The sequence below is a fragment of the Sciurus vulgaris genome (assembly GCF_902686455.1).
Source record: "Sciurus vulgaris genome assembly, chromosome: 9".
NCBI classification, from domain to species: domain Eukaryota; kingdom Metazoa; phylum Chordata; class Mammalia; order Rodentia; family Sciuridae; genus Sciurus; species Sciurus vulgaris.
Genome location: NC_136469.1, coordinates 112,611,632 through 112,627,723, shown reverse-complemented (window position 1 = coordinate 112,627,723; position 16,092 = coordinate 112,611,632). Strand labels below are relative to the sequence as shown.

General features: G+C 40.1%; 1 protein-coding gene across 12 annotated transcripts in view; it reads right to left on the bottom strand.

Annotated features, from left to right (window-relative positions):
- The window catches only part of APBB2 (amyloid beta precursor protein binding family B member 2), a 346,284-nt gene that overhangs the window by 211,619 nt on the left and 118,573 nt on the right, over positions 1-16,092 (bottom strand). For 10 of the 12 annotated variants that reach the window (XM_079152829.1, XM_079152827.1, XM_079152822.1 and 7 more), the window contains one exon: positions 1,697-1,811. The exons of 1 other annotated variant lie outside the window; for it this stretch is intronic. The gene's annotated coding sequence lies outside the window, so the exon portion shown is untranslated. Of the gene's footprint in view, positions 1-1,696; positions 1,812-13,506; positions 13,695-16,092 lie in introns of all 12 variants that reach the window. One more of the 12 variants, XM_079152828.1, reaches the window with a different exon arrangement.

The window sequence follows — 16,092 nt, the reverse complement described above, 5'->3', positions numbered from 1 at the left end:
ATCTCCCATCTGAGGACAGCTAGATGTGCCAGACCCACATAAGGGTAAAAAAGGACAATTTCCCCCCAGAGACCTCTTGGTAAGAAGTGAGCAGGTGAAAAGAGCTCCTTGCAACTCCTGGAAGGCACAGCTTACCTTGGAGACCTCCAGGAAGCTCTGGAAAGGCACCTGGCTAACAGGGGATGGGTCAGTCCCCAAGATGTGCACATATGTGAATTTCCCAGATAAATTTACCTCTTCTACTCGAAAATTCCCAACATTAGAATACTAACCATTCTGAAATTGGAATTTCTTCAAAATATAGTAGAATAAACCACATGAAATTAGCATTTTCACAGGTCAAATGCTAACAAGTCACACAAATCAGCTTTCCTCTACGGCAGGTAGGCAAAGTTTTCCAAATGGGATCACAGACATTTTAGGCCGTAAGGGCCACAAGACAAAAACAGAGATTATGTGGGTCTAGCCATTTAAAATATAAAAATAAAATAAGTTCAACTCCTACAAAAACAGGCATTGGCTGGATCTGGCCCACTGGCCATCGGTCATCCACCGCTATTCTATAGCACGCAGGTGTAAACTTTAGTCTGTAAGGCTAACGAAATTGCTGATTTTAGAGTAAAAGTATAATGCCCTTGGAGATATTACAGCCTTCATGCTGGAAGCTGATCTGAATCTCCACTGTTACTGGTAAGCACTTGCCCTCGCTATTCAAACGCCACTGCTTTGAACACCTGGTTCATTTTAGAGGCAACTGTCTAGGTGAGGGGCTTGAGGGTGCTTCTAACTTTTCTAGGAAGAAGAACACTGAACTGTATACAGAAATAGGCATGAAAGGTGAACATGAAAAAATATAACCAGAGAAAGGAGCAAAAGCACTGTAGCGAATGACCCTGATGTACCCCAGGTGGGCCAGAATTCCAGAGGGTGCAAAAGGAAGCGACAAACACAAAGGACCACCCACACAGCTAGCCCAGGTTAAGAGACTGAAGGGAAGGAACACAGTAAATGAGACAAACTGCCCTTTCCATGAGTGAAGGAGACCACGAGATGGGAAGGAATCCCTTTTCCTAAACTGATAGGGGGTAGAGACAAATGGAAAAACCACAACCCCCGAAAAGACTGCTGGAAGAACCTGAGTGTCCTGAGGCACCGAAGAGTCATCATAGGGGGACCTTAAGGATCCTTCAGAGAGCACAGAGAAACAGCCAAGGCCTCTCCTGCGGATGCTCGCGGAGCAGAGGCAGACCCGGAGGACTTCTCTTCTGGGTCCAGGGATTTTTTTTTTCTTTTTAATTTTAGAGGAATTAAAACAATCACTGGGCTGTGTTTCTAATGTACGGCATTACTATGGTTTCAAACACCTACATATATTGTGATGAAAAAAGAACAGACTTAAAAAAAAAGCCTGTATGGGAATGGGTGCATCGAAACAGAAAAGGAAAGTGGCTGATCTTCTGGTTTTACAGGATCACTTGATCATGAAAATCCTAATTTAAATATCATTTCTCACCATTTAATATTAAAAACCTACCCTAGAGCAATCCATTGCCCTGCATTTCTAAACACTCTCATTTAAATCTTACAAACCTTCACTGGCTCAGGCTCAGTACCCTGCCACAGTCCACAATGGAGAAGAGAAGGGAGGGGGAGAGGATGGGGACATGCACAAATGAGCACACAATCCCATACGTACATGAGCTTCCCGGGTGACAGTGAGCCTCCAGGTACCGTCTGCCCATAGCGACAGTCAGCACATTAGCAGGGACCTCGACAGCTCCCAAGTACTCAGGAAATATTGAGTTGGTTAGCTGTGGGGGGGAAGACCAAAAAAAAAAGGAGAAACAAAACAGAGACTTAGGATAATGATCGCACTTTTTTCATTAAAATGCTAATAATGACCACAAATTTCCACACAGCCATGTTTATGAATTATTCATGGTCAAGTGTGAAGTCTCCTGTCACTCCAGGCAAACATGGAGCATGCTGATGATGAGCATGTGTCCCTGGAGTGGGACAGAACTGCAGGTCACTGCGGGTCCCTGGGTTAGGGCTGGTCCTCAGTGGCCCTCTCTAGAAGTCTGGGTGATCCCACCCACTTTCCCCTGATGCCTCTTCATCTCATTTATGCTAATGTCCAAGGATAGCACTAGATGATTCTTTGTTGTGGCACCTGAACTAATATTCTGTAAATCACCTAAAAGCTTAAAAAGAAAGAAGGAGATTTTCTGCCTTGGAGAGACTACACATCAAATTGATTAAAAATTTTTTCATAGATATATAACATAAATATGGGGCTGGGGTTATAGCTCCATGGTAGAGTGCTTGCCTAGTATGTGTGAGGCACTGAGTTCCATCCTCAGCACTACATAAAAATAAAAAAAAATAAAGGTATTGTGTCCATCTACAACTAAAAGAAAACTTAAAAAAAGAAGTATAACATAAACATAAAAGAGCACGCACATACACAAGTGCCAGTTCAATGAATTTTCATAAATTCTGCATGGCAGGGTCCCCTTCATGGTCCCTTCCAAAGGTAATGCCTATGCATAAATCACTTTGCTCATTTTCATAGACATCAAACTGATGTGCTGTCATTACTAATTTTTAGCTTAAAAAAACCATGCTGAATACTTAACTATATGTCAAGCATTGTACTAAGCACCTGAGGTACAAAGAATAAGACCTCCATCACTATCTTCAAGGGAAGTGAAGCCTAGAGAGGCCAAGGTGCACACTCGAACTGGGCCCTGCGGGGCAGTGGAATGAGTGTAACAATTCGCGTCAAGCCAGGGCATCTAGCCCAGAAATGGAGATGTCAGGAGGGCTTCCAGGAAAATGGGATACCTGTGCATCCTAAGGCTGGGGGACAAGATGACAGAGAAGGCAGAGGTAAGAAATTACATGGAGTAGGTGAAGCCAGAGTGTGAGGCCAGGAGGAAGCTGGGGTTCAGAGTGCAGCCTTGTACACCTATGGGAGGGCGCTGACTTTATCCTGGTTGCAGACAACCACGAATGGGTCAGGTCTGTTTCAGATGCAGTACTTGCTCTGGGTGGATCTGCAGGGGCAGAGCAGAGCAGGAGTGCAGTGAGGCCAGTTTGGTTGTTAGAGTCAGGGCAGCAGAAGAAGAAGGCAGGACATGGGAGAGAAGGATCCGTACTTGGAAACATCCAGAAGCTAAAAGCAGAACAACCTGGTGGGCTCTACATGGATGGATGGTAGTGACAACTGAGAGAGAAGATACAGAAGGAATAAGACAAAAAGTTTAGTGTGAGGCATTAGAGTGTAGAAGAGTCAGACAGTGTGTGCCTAGATATTCTTTTGTTTTTTAAGTTGCAGATGGACATAATCCCTTTATTTTATTTATTTTTATGTGGTGCTGAAGGTGGAACCCAGTGACTCACACATGCTAGGCAAGGGCTGTACCACTGAGCCACAACTCCAGTCCATAACCAGATAGTCTTGGGTGTGACGGTGGGGAAGAAATCTGAGCAAAACATAAAGGCACCTAAGGGGATATCACATAGAAAGCAGCAGAGACCACATCAGCCCGGGATGTCACTGGAGGAACATGGTTACCGCAAGAGCAAAAGCAGAGCCCGAGAGAACAGGAACAATGACAGAACAGGCAGTGGGAAAAGATCTTTTGAAAAAAACTAGGAATGGTAGAGAGGTACCATGGGGTACAAACTGGTGAGAAAGATAAAAAATGAAAAATATACCACTGGATTTGGCATTGAAGAAATCACCAGTCACCCTAATTGAGGACTATTTCAGTGAAGTGGAGGAGGCAGAAACAACAGATTGACACAGCAAGGTGAGGAGATGGATGGCTTCACAAGAGCTTAAGTGCTCAGAGAAGGACATTCCTGTGAATTGAAGGAGAGAAGGAAAGGCTGAGGGAAGTATCAGTGGGAGGAGGTAAGGATTAATCAGATCTCAAGAGGCACAGAGAAGGGTCAGATATACAGATGAAGGGGCTGACCTTGGAGGAGGAGAATCCGCAACCCTCTGATATTACCAGGAGCATAAAGATAAAATCTAGTTCTAGTCAGTTCACAGTTAACACACTGGGAAGTTGGAGGCAATAAACCAAATGACATCAACATTCTTGAAAAGAGCCAGCAAGGCTCTTTTGGGGTGACAAGCAAATACTTGGGCGATATAGATCTTGAAATTCTTGGCTGGCATGCTACCCCCACCCAAAAAAAAAAAAAAAAAAAAAAAAAAAAACAAAGCAGTCCAATCCTGTTTTAAGGTCAACAAACACATGTCTGTACATATGAAGTGGAACAGGGCATTTTAGGGTAAACACTCATAGAAGAGTATCAAAAAAAAAAAAGTATATAAACAAAAGATTGGAAGAAGACTTGCCCCAAAGTGATCTCAGGTCTTGGTGCAAACTTCCCAAAGGTGTGCATTTAAGTTTCATTAAGCAAGACCCCTACCACCATCTTACAAAGCCTCCTAGAGACGTGCCAGTTTAAAGATCCCTCCTAGCATGACTAACCTAATGAACAAGAGAGAGAGGCAGACACCAGCAAGCGAAGGCAAGGAGGGCAGAGTGGAGCTGGCGGCAGCTCGGCCCCTACGTTACCTAGCCAAGTGCCTAAGACTGCAGCCAGACCTTCCCACTTCAGGCTCCTCCACAGTTTTCCACCTAGGGTTTTGGTAAATCCAGAACTGGGGTGCAGTGACTTGGTTCTTGGAAGAGATCCCAAAAATGGCAAAAGGAGCACAGTTCCTTAAAAACCTAAGGCAGGGGAAAACACCTTGAAAAGCAGCTTTTATGTTCTCGGGCAGCCTTTGTGATCTCAAAAACCCTCGGGCTGCCTCACGGTTTGTCTCTTGTGTCAGTGATTGAGATCAAGGCCATCTTTGGAACTTGACAGCATTTTAGAACTGGGGTTATTTTCATTGAAGTCAGCCAGGATAGAGATGTTTCCAAAGAAATCAGATGCCAACGAACTGGGCCATTCATCTTTGTATCCCTGGGGCACAGGCTATAGTAAGCAGTCAATAAATGTGGAATAGATCAATAAACCAGTATATAAGTGAAGAGTTTTCACAACTAAGAGGTAAGGAGGCCAATTAAATGGTGACAACAGAGGTAGCCTGTGTCTTCTGTTCCTACCCTGATTGACTCAAAGCAAAGCTGTAAACCACATTCAACTGCATTGATTTTTTCACAGATGAAAATCCTCATGAATTCATAAGTAGGAAATTTCAGAAATTAGGAAGACCAGGATGCCCCTTAAATGGAAAAACAGGTGGGTGCACACATTTTGGAGCATATGAAGACTTTACCCGTGTCTGCATGCTCTGTGTGCCTCCCTGGTCTGGCAGCATGGTGCTTCTCCAATGCCCATTCACACAGCAGCCTGCTCAGGTTTAACCGCCGGAGTCACAAGATGAACAGCAATGGGATCATCAGGCCTTGCTGCCTCAAAAACTCACCTTAGTTTCAGGTCTATGTCTTTGTCCCAATATATACATTTCTATTACCCACCATGACATTTCTTTTAACACACGAGCTCTGAGACATCACGAAGCATACAGCACACGTTTTCTATATCACACAGCAGCACATTATATTATTTGTCTGGAAATAACTTTAACGATAGTTTCCAAAAATGCGTGTGTGTGTGTGTGTGTGTGTGTGTGTGTGTGTGTGTGTGTGTTTTAGGAGTATATACCATGTGACTTTTCTCTGAGTTGTTAAAAAGTATATCGATCCTGAAAACACCAAATCTGATTCTGTCCATCTCATCGGCAGTATCTTGAGAACAAAACACATTTTTGAGATTGCCATTCCTCTTTGTACTCTTGAGAATGTAAAGAGACCAAGATAAACAGTATACTGTTCACTTGAATGTGAGTCATCAAGGAAAGGAAGGGAATATATTTGCCAGTCCACAAAGTGTTTAGTGGGCAGCTTTTTAATTACTATATTTATAGTACCATCCATAATATATTCACCCCTACTAATGCTCTACAAGGTCATTAATCCTCAACAAATACATTAGTGCTTTCCTTCTTTCCTACAAATTCTTATTATGCTGATGCGGGGCAAAAATGCCACAAATTCTCTCCAAAACAAACATTTCATGTCAGCAGCCACTAGTTCTATTACCCTCATTAAACTATTTTAAGATATTGTAATATGTCTGCTTAAGTATTTCATGTGATTGACCTAAAACATGAATCTGTAAACAAAATTTATATAAATGGCTTTGCTTAATGCAACATTTTTTCATATAAAAGGTGCTGTAAGCCAGCTATGGTTGATTATGCTCTTCAAAAACAATAATTCATTAAGTTATAATATTCTGCTGTTATAATACAGTATAATTTCTGCTTTTTAGAAATTTCAAGGACACAGTGGAACACACTTATAATCCCAATTATTCAGGAGGCTGAGGTAGGAGGATCACAAGTTTGATGCCAGTCTAAGCAACGCAGAGAAATCTTACCTCAAAATAAAGATTACAAGGGCGAGGGATGTAGCTCAGTGGTAGAGCACTGCCTAGCATGTGTGAGGCCCTGGGTTCAATCCCCAGCACTGACCCCCCCAAAAAAAAAAAAAAGAGGAGGGAGTGAGAGAGAAAATCTTAGAAGAATAAGACACTGAGATTAAGATTTTCACAATAGCTGAAGGACTACCCATCTAAATATTAAATGGGTTTTAAGTTAACCATCAGGGATTAAACATTTTTTTTCTAAATAAAGAATACAGAATGTAATGATCTTTGATGACACAGAACTATCAATAAGACTATCAATTATTTTACTCTGTTGGACCATGGAAATAAAAACTTCGAGGAAAAGGATGTCATCTAGCAGGTACTAGGCAGGAGCTGGTACTACCACCAGAGAAAGGGCTGGATGTGGGGTTCCTACCAAAGCCCCCTCAGCACACACACTGAGAATCAAAAGGAAGACATTGCTGAACCTCAAACCCTGAGAAAGCACAAAATAAACTTTGGAAAACCAAAGGTAAATCCAAATTACAGATCTGGGTCCAAAGCCAAGGTCTGTGGCCAAGCATAGGCAGGATCTGAGTTGAAGATGAACAAAAGGGGAATCGAGTCAGATTGTGTGATAGGCTTTATAAGTGTGCTGCTGGTAACTGGGTTTAACCTGCCTGTTAAAGGCCAGTGGCAAGTCAGTTGTCCTCAGAACCTTCTGGAACTCAGAGGGTGTCCTTACCTCCACTCAAAGGCCAATGGCTGCTGGAACTCGGGGAACACTCTTATCGGCCTCCCGTGGTTTGGTTATTTCTTCTCTCTTGCATCTCACCTCTGCAACTTTCCCAATCTTTCCCTTCAAGTCAGCTATGATTTGGAAACCAAATAAAATAATGAAACAAGAGAACTAAACTTAAAATTCCAAGTGTAGATAAGATCGGAAAGGCACAGTGCACAGACTCTGAACACACACTTGGGCTTCTGAGAAGCTTTTTTGTTTACTTCTTGGTTCTTAAAGAATTCAAATAGAATTGCTTAAGTGGCACTCATCTGAAGTCACTTAGAACAAAGACAGCCAAGCCGAAACCATGCCCTGGGGGTGTTATCTCTAAGTGACCACTGTTATTTAGACTGAAATATAATAAGTGGAGTCTCCAGAAACACAGTGCAACCAGTTGCTCTGAACCATCTATGAAAATGTGGACTGAACTCAAAACCTGGAGAGGGGAGGGTTTTGCCACTGCATAAGAAAGCAGCTTGCACAGGTCATTACTCCTTGACCTCCTTGCAAAGGTATGAATGAGAACAAAATGAAAAGTTCCAGAGAGAGACAAACATGAACTTAGGCCTTAAAGGGAAATGGTGCATGACCCCAGGACACAGATCTTCAGAATCAAGGTCACGGGCCTAGTGATTTCTCTGACTATCAGCATCCCATGTAGGGTTCTCTTTTCAAATTTTTCTTGAAAGAATATTGCTTTGGGTTAATAAATATAATGTCCATAACTGCTTAAATAGGAAGTTTAAGTACTACTGCATTTCCAGACTGGAAAAAAAAATAGAATGCAAAATTCTCCATTATAACTTTCCTATTGTGTTTCTTAGCAAATTCTTATCTAAGTTATTTTTTCTTTTTCTATTTTCCTTTGTAGTATCATCATGGATCTTTTTTTTTTTTCCACTTTAAAATTGAACCCTTGCAATAACAGTAACTTACATATCTGTTATTTGATAGTTTACAAGGTTCCTTCATAACATTAATTTCCTTCAAATTATGTCTATTTTCTTCTCTTTATTTTCTCCTGCTTTACTTTCATAGACAGTTTTCTAAAATTAGCAAAAAAGCAATTTAGAAACTCTCTAAAATCAGCAAAGCAGCATGGAACATAACACATAATTCTTCACAGAGTTAGCTAAAGCAAGTTAGACTAATTTCAGTCCACCTATATTATGACACATCTGATTCTTCATGGAAATAATTATTTTCTGTACTAAAAAATCTCTTAAAGCTAAAATATAGTGAGAAATGTGTAAATCTACCAAAACATTTCAAAATAAGACAGATAAATCCCTTTATGAATCATCAAAGATATAAAAAAAATGGCTAATAAAAGGAATTAGATAGGAAAAAAAAACTGCAGAAAGAAAAGAAAAAGAAATAAAGTTATTGTTTTAGCTTCCAGTAAAATTCCAATCATCTGTCTCACAGGGGCCATTTTCCCCCAAGATCTGCATTAAGTAATCTGATCATTAAATCTGAACACCACAAGGGATGTGCCCATCTCATTAAAAAAGATGATCATTTGAGCTATGGTAATGAGAAAGAGCGTCTATTTTTGGTTTTAAGGACATAAGGACTTTCTTCCTGTTGCTGAGAGGCCTTGACACCTCTAGTAAGCCTCAGCACAAAGCAGGAGTCCCGGTGCCCACCAGGATGACAACAGAAACTTCACATGCCATGCTCCCTCCCAGAACCTCCAGACACCCACTCTCAATTTATCAACAAAGAACACGAGGCATCTGAAAACGAAAAATATTAATTATACCATGTGAAGGTAAATTTTTCGAAGAAGAATTCTATAAACTCCAGGTTAGGAGTCAGATCTGATCGCCTTATATTCAATGAAATCTTTCAGGAATCAAACCCTTTAAAACTTGCACTGGTTGCCCTTTCGTTTTACAATGGTTGAATAAGGGCCAACTTATTCAACTTTCCAATAATCCTTGAAACACCTTAATAATGATACAACATTGTGAAAAAGTCAATTGCTATTCTTAAAAATCAGAGCCGTAATTAAATTTATGGAAAATGGCGGGAGGAGAGAGAGTGGCCCTGTTTCTGCTGTGGTGTTGACATAGTCAGTGATGGAAGCCCTTGGCACATTATAGAGGCTGAGTTTTGCAAGAGATACTGGATGATTTTGCCATGGAATGGGGAGGAGGCCACGATCCAAGGTTCCTCCATAGTCTAATGGGAGCCCTGTTCCCTGGGGACCTGAGGACAAATGAATAGAGTGGTTCTTAGAAAACAATTTGTTTTTCCAGCATAGAAACAACTCCAGTCAACCTATCAGGAAATTTAAGAAAGACTTACACAAATAGAATTATTGTTGTGGAAACCCTCAGGGAACGGAGGCCATAACCTTATAATGTTGGAAATGTGATGTCAGGCTTGTGCCTGGGTTTGAGGTCAGACTCAGAATTCATACAGTTAAATGACCCTTTTTCCTATAATGCATTCAACCTAAGAAATCATAACCACACTCAGTTTATTCTGACAGTGAGAATAGCAGTCTCTGAATAAAAGTGAAAATAGAGGAAACAAATGAACTCTTCTTCAATGAACTAGACACCGTGTATCCAAATGCAACTAAATCTCAAAAACAGATTTGATTCTTAATTACATGTGACAGATAATCACTTGCTCAATAACTCCATTCCCTCCTAAAACTGTACTAAATGACACAAAGTAAGGGTCAAAGATAAACTCAGAAGCAACCAAAGAAGATAACAAAAATAATAGAAAGAATTTTTGAAAAGTGGAAAGCAGATGGGGATTTGATGAGTGAATTTTCAAAGAGAAAATGCAGAGAGAGCTTAAATATATACAAGCTGAAGAGTCAGGAAGTAGTCAGCCAAGTCGGGGCACAGAACCTTAGGCAAATCGAGTCACAGCACAGTTACAGGTGGAGTGCAGGTTGTAAGGAGGGGACAGGGTGGAGGTGGCATTGAAAAGCCTGCAAGCAGTCTTAAGGAGTAAATCTCCATGTCCTTCCTTAACTGCCCTTGTCCATTGCAGCGGGAGAATGCAGGGGTGCTCTCGGCAAAGATCAAGGCATGAAAGGATCTGGATTCAGGGAGGCTACGAGCAGTGGTTGAGAGGAGGTGCCAACTGAGAAAGAGGACAGCAGGAGGGTCTGCACTGAGTGGAGAGCCCACGGCCCTCCCCTTGATGAGTTCCGGAGGACTAACCCAGTAGGGAGACTGGAAGTCTTTTCTGGAGAAACTACCCAGCTCAAGAAGGGATCTACGGTTACCGTAACTGGGGGCAAGGGGCCTTCTGACAAGAGGTGGCCATCCCATGCCCAGAACACCAGCTGACAAGCCACATACATGACAATGACATATGATCACAATACATGTGACAGGATCTAAAGTGACAGATGGGAACTTTAGAAGCACACAGAGCCAACACAGGAGAAAACCATGATTAACAACCCCAAGAGGGTCAAGATCCTGTATCCATTAAGCAAGAAAGACTGTGATGCTGTTAAAAAAACATTTGAGACCAAACAAAGCTCCTAGAAATTAATATTATGACCATGGAAATTTTTTAAAAATTAAAAATACACTACAGGGGTTGGAAGTACACGTTCCCCAAAAGTAAAACAAAAAGATATTACGAACATTTAATAATAAATTGGAGGAAATATTTAGAAGTTTCACATTCCACAAATAGGTATTTCAGAAAATAGAGAAGACAGAAAACAGTAGGAAGAAAAATACTACTCCCACCAGAAAAACCAAAAAAAAAAAAAAAAAAAAACCCTACGATTAATGAAAAAAAAAACATACCAAAAATATCATGATGAAACCTCAGAACACTGGAGCATTAAAAACAAAAACACTAAAATCTTCCAAAACAACAACAAAAAAAAACCCCAGGCACATCTAAGGTATGCACAAACAGAACAGTATCTAACAGTTCAAAAGCAAAGCTGGAAGGAGAAGAAGGTAGAGGGGCTCTAAAACTCTCTGAGAAAATAACTACCAACTTTAAATTCAGCATTAATCAATATAAAGGGGAACTAAATAATACTTTCATACAGGCCAGATCTCAGAAAAAATCACATCATGCACGTTCTTTCTAAAGAAGCAACTGTGCAATGTGCCTCCCACCTTCCCAAAAGAGTTAGAATCAAGCCATGCTATCGAAAAAACAGGTCAATCAAGAAAGCCCAACATGAGGAAGAGGGAAGATTCCAGGCCAACAGCTGAGCAGAAGGTCTCGAGAGCAAATAGTCCAAAAGGAAGCAGGCAGTTCCAGGACAAATGTCACACACACATTCACACATACAACTACCGTGTCTGACCTTATGTGAGTATATGTGGATGAATAAGCAGTCTATAAATAGAATATTAAGCAAAAAACAAAAAAAAATTTATTGTGCAGTATAAGAAAAAATAAAACCATGGTATACTGCATAGCTGAGCTGTGAAAAATAACTGTGAAAAGAAACTGAAATATAACTGTCTTGGAGAGTAGGTACCTCTATTTTCCTTAATAGGAATTTCAATGCTTGATGCCTAAATCTGAACAGATAAAATTCAAGGAATATCAATATAAATATGTTTATTTATGTATGGAAGTAAATACCAGAAAAAAATAAATGAACTAAAAATAGTTGCTTCTGAGAAGTGGAAAATGATAATGTAAATAAGAGAGGCAGGAATTTAAAAGCTATATTTATGTATTATTGTAATTAAAAAATGAATTTTTAAAATAGAGGAAACCAGCTGGGACTGTAGAGCAGACCCATAGTCCCAGCTACTGAGGAGGCAGAGGAGGAAGGATTACCTGAGTCTCAGAGTTGAAGTCCAGCCTGGGCAACGCAGCAAGACCCCATTTCAAAACACATAAAAGAAGGCACAGAAACAAAAAATAGGGCAGCAATCAATCGATGAAACATGTAAACCCCCAACTGTTCAAGACAAATTGATAATGTGAAACTTCATTTTCTGCCATAAACAAGGAAAACAGATAAATCTCAATCTGATCATCCTAGTTAATCAAATTGTTACAATTCAATCTAATTCACTCTCTCTTTTCACTTTAAAGAACATGGTGTGAGAGGTCAAATATGCCTGAATCCTCACACTTGTAGCTCTAGTTTGCACATGTTAAAAGGGCCCTGGACACCAGTGTATGAGGAGGAACTGTGGGTCTTTGTTGTCACATGGTTCCAGTGAAGCCTCAGATGTAGCTTTGGATGGATAAACATCTTGGCCACTGCCAGCACCTACCCTTTCACCAAAGCTGACTATAGCTTCTTCTAGTGAGCTTTACCCACATGTGGGGAGAAGGATGAGGCATACCCAGGCTCTGGACCTCCTTCCTGTATTTGGGGGATGTCTCATTGTGGGAGTTTTGAATAGAGGCATACTTCTCAACATAAAAGCAAAAATGGTCAGGTGCTCATCTGAAGCTAAGGCCTGGGCACCTGACCTAGTCTTTGTCAACCCTGAACCTAGAGCTAGAGACAGAAAAAGGCAGGAGGGAATTATCACAGATAGGGGCAAGGGCAACAGCATCCAGTGCCCAGAGACAGCATGCTGAGGTGACAGCATTGGTGCTAAATGTCTGGTCCCAATGGGTGGTCAGCATGAACACCAATTTCCACAGTTCAGTGGTGGGGCCGCCCTACCCATACTGATTCTGTGTCTGACTTGGCTATGAATCTGACTGTGTAGTCTCTATTTTTTCCTACTTGGCTTCTGACAATTCCAGAACCCCCGTAATATCTTCTATAATTATTTCCCTGCCTAAATTCCTCAGCTAGGCTCTGTCGCTTTTTATCTGAGAACCCTGAGTGATAACCTGCTCAGGATACACAGGTAGACCGTGGTGGGTGTGTACTGAAGTAAAGAATGAAATGCTTACGGTTTTTCAGATCTCAAAGCAGAATGAAGGGCATGTTTCCACAGAGAAACATGGGGAAGGCTACGTTTTAAAATACAAATAAGATCATGTTGCTGGAACATTATGGATTAAAGTTTTGGTGAGCTCCTCTATTCTCTGCATTATTTTCCTCCACTAACCAACACATTCAAAATTCTAAATCACTGACTGTAAAATAAGCATTGGAAATGTAATCAGCTTGTGAATTGGGAGCTGCCTATTCACATCTGGCCAGAGACTCACACTCATGATTCCTATTGTTGTCAGTGGGTGAGGAAGAACAATTGTCTTTGTCTTTCCACTTATGAGCAGTTTTCTGCAAGATGAGGTAGTTTGAAAACCAGTGTTCAAGAACTCACATGAGGATGAAATGCAAAGCAAGGCATCCAGAGATTTATATTCAACTGCAGAAACATCAATATTGCTGAGAAGCTACATCCATCAGTTCAGGGCACTGTGGCATATTTAGTTCCAAGTCTAAGGATGCTGAAGCTGGGCTATTTATCTGCATATGTCTCAGGTGAACCACACAAATTTGCAGACGAAGCTAGAAGTTAAGAAAGACAGTTCAGAAAAAACTGTTGATGTGACCAAAAGGGCTTCCTAGAAGAGTCAAATGCAGTGATGACATTAATAGAAATGAGGACACAGAGAAAGTGTCTCTCTGGTACCCCATTGTTTCTAGAAACTGAGGAAGTCTTTCATGACAAGGAACAGCTACCTTTTGTCAGTTGTACACAATAAGACTGTACATACTCATAAAGAGGGCTTACAAAATAAATGCAAAACTTGGTGCATGTATATAATTTCCCTTCCTGTGGTGTTATTTCATAAAGACTTGCCAAGAGATCAGTCCCTCTGTCATAGGAGTCAGGCGATAAATCAGTAAAGGGGAAAAAATTAAATTTCAGTTGGTGATATAAATGCTACTTCAAATTCTATCCGCTGCCAGAACATCTTTACTATACATTCTTCTCCAGTGCAATCCGTTCCCTTGAAATATCTAATGGCTGCTAAAACAAGAACTTCATTCCACAGTTGTCCAAGTGAGTTATGCTGTGCTCACGCAGTGTTTTGAAAAGCTAAGGTAAATTTACTTCAGTCACTCCCAGATTTGCCCCCCCCCCTTGCTTTATTTGGAGATCACAATGGTACAGTGATTCCACAGAGCAGTGTGCATGGACCAGGGGGAGCACATGATCCAATTAGCACAGCTCTGGGAAGAACTTGGCACATCTCCTATCTAGATTTCAGAAAAGAAGAGAAAAAGTGTATTTGGGGCTAGAAGGGGTCCAGGAAATTCTTCTCAAAAGTTGTTTCCAGGAGTACCTTTTCGAGAATTTTAAAAATAAGAGTATTTTTTTTAATATACACAAGCATAAATGAGCCAAATTTATAGCTAATTAATAACCTCTCAATTGTGGAATCATAAATGGCAAGTTCCAAAACAGATACATTATATCAAGCATGAATCAATACTTTGTTATGTAGAATTTTTAAAAAAATTTTCCCCCTCTAAAAAGGCTTTAGAGGGCTGGGGCTGTAGCTCAGTGGTAGAGTGCTTGCCTCGCACCTATGAGGCACTGGGTTTGAGCCTCAGCACCACATAAAAACAAATAAAATAAAGGTATTGTGTCCATCTACAACTAAAGATATTAAAAAAAAAAAAAACAGGCTTTAGAGGTCCTTTCAAAATTTACAGGGGTTTTATTTGTTCAGTGAGAAGTTCTATATACAACCATCATAACTAGCAGAATCCTAAACTTCTACCACAAGAATTCCTTGTTGGGATTATATAATTTCTCAAACATCTTCTTAATCTGAAGTTTTAAAAACTAATTGAATATGTTAAGATATCATTAAAATAGCATATATTTCACCAACATCATGGATAATGAACTAACAGTCAAAGAAGTTCCATGGAAAGTATAAAATGACAAATTGGTGTTATTCATTTGAAAAAGAAGTAACCAGGACAATTTTCAAAAGATTGCCAGTACTTCAATGCTTACTACAGACACAGCGGATACAATACATAGAGACAAGGAAAGAATTATGTGACAGTTTACAGTCACAGGGCTTAGTACGTTGGAGCAATAGGACATATAGTACTCTGGAAGAACACTGATCACAAACCTCACAGAACACAGGCCTTAGACTTGAAGGAAAAGAGGTTGGACAGATTTCATTGTAAAAGTAGAATTTTCATAGTAAGATTCTAATAGTCATTACTACAAGGTTCACTCAAAGTAACTTAGTGCATCAAAACTAGCTGCTATTAACTAATGCACCACTATTTTATGTACTAAGAATAAAATCAAAAGTGCTGCCAATAACTGTAAAGGGTCGGCAATTCTAAAATATATCAGATTTCAAAGATGTTGAAACGTAAAAACATATATATCTTAGACTTAGTGAAATACAAATAGTGCAGCCAGTTGCATAAGAAATATGCTCATAAAATAAAAATGAGCATGAGTAGTAATTAGATAACAACAAACTAATAAACCTACAGGAAATTTGATAGAAATCTCTTAAAGAAATAAATGGTTTGATTCACATATAGAAACTCTAGGCAAGAATTTAAGATAATGATAGAAACAAGGACACTGCACCATGGAGAGCAGATCTTCATCATGCCTCTGGGTTCAAAAGCATTGTGTATATGGATTATCAGGAAGAAATTGAAGTGCTTCTCGGACAGCACATATACTAAAATCAGAAGGTGGACATAGCCCCTGCATAAGGAAGACACACGCGTTCACAAAGCATTCCAGATGTGTAATAAGTACACAGTGTACACATATATCCAATCCTCATGTGGTACACTTCGAACAAACAATAATCATTACTTTTGTCAATTAAGTATTTTTTAAAAAATAAAATATACCTAGAAAATTCTCATAGAGGAAAAATGGAGAGGAAATGAAAGGGGTGGGGAGAAA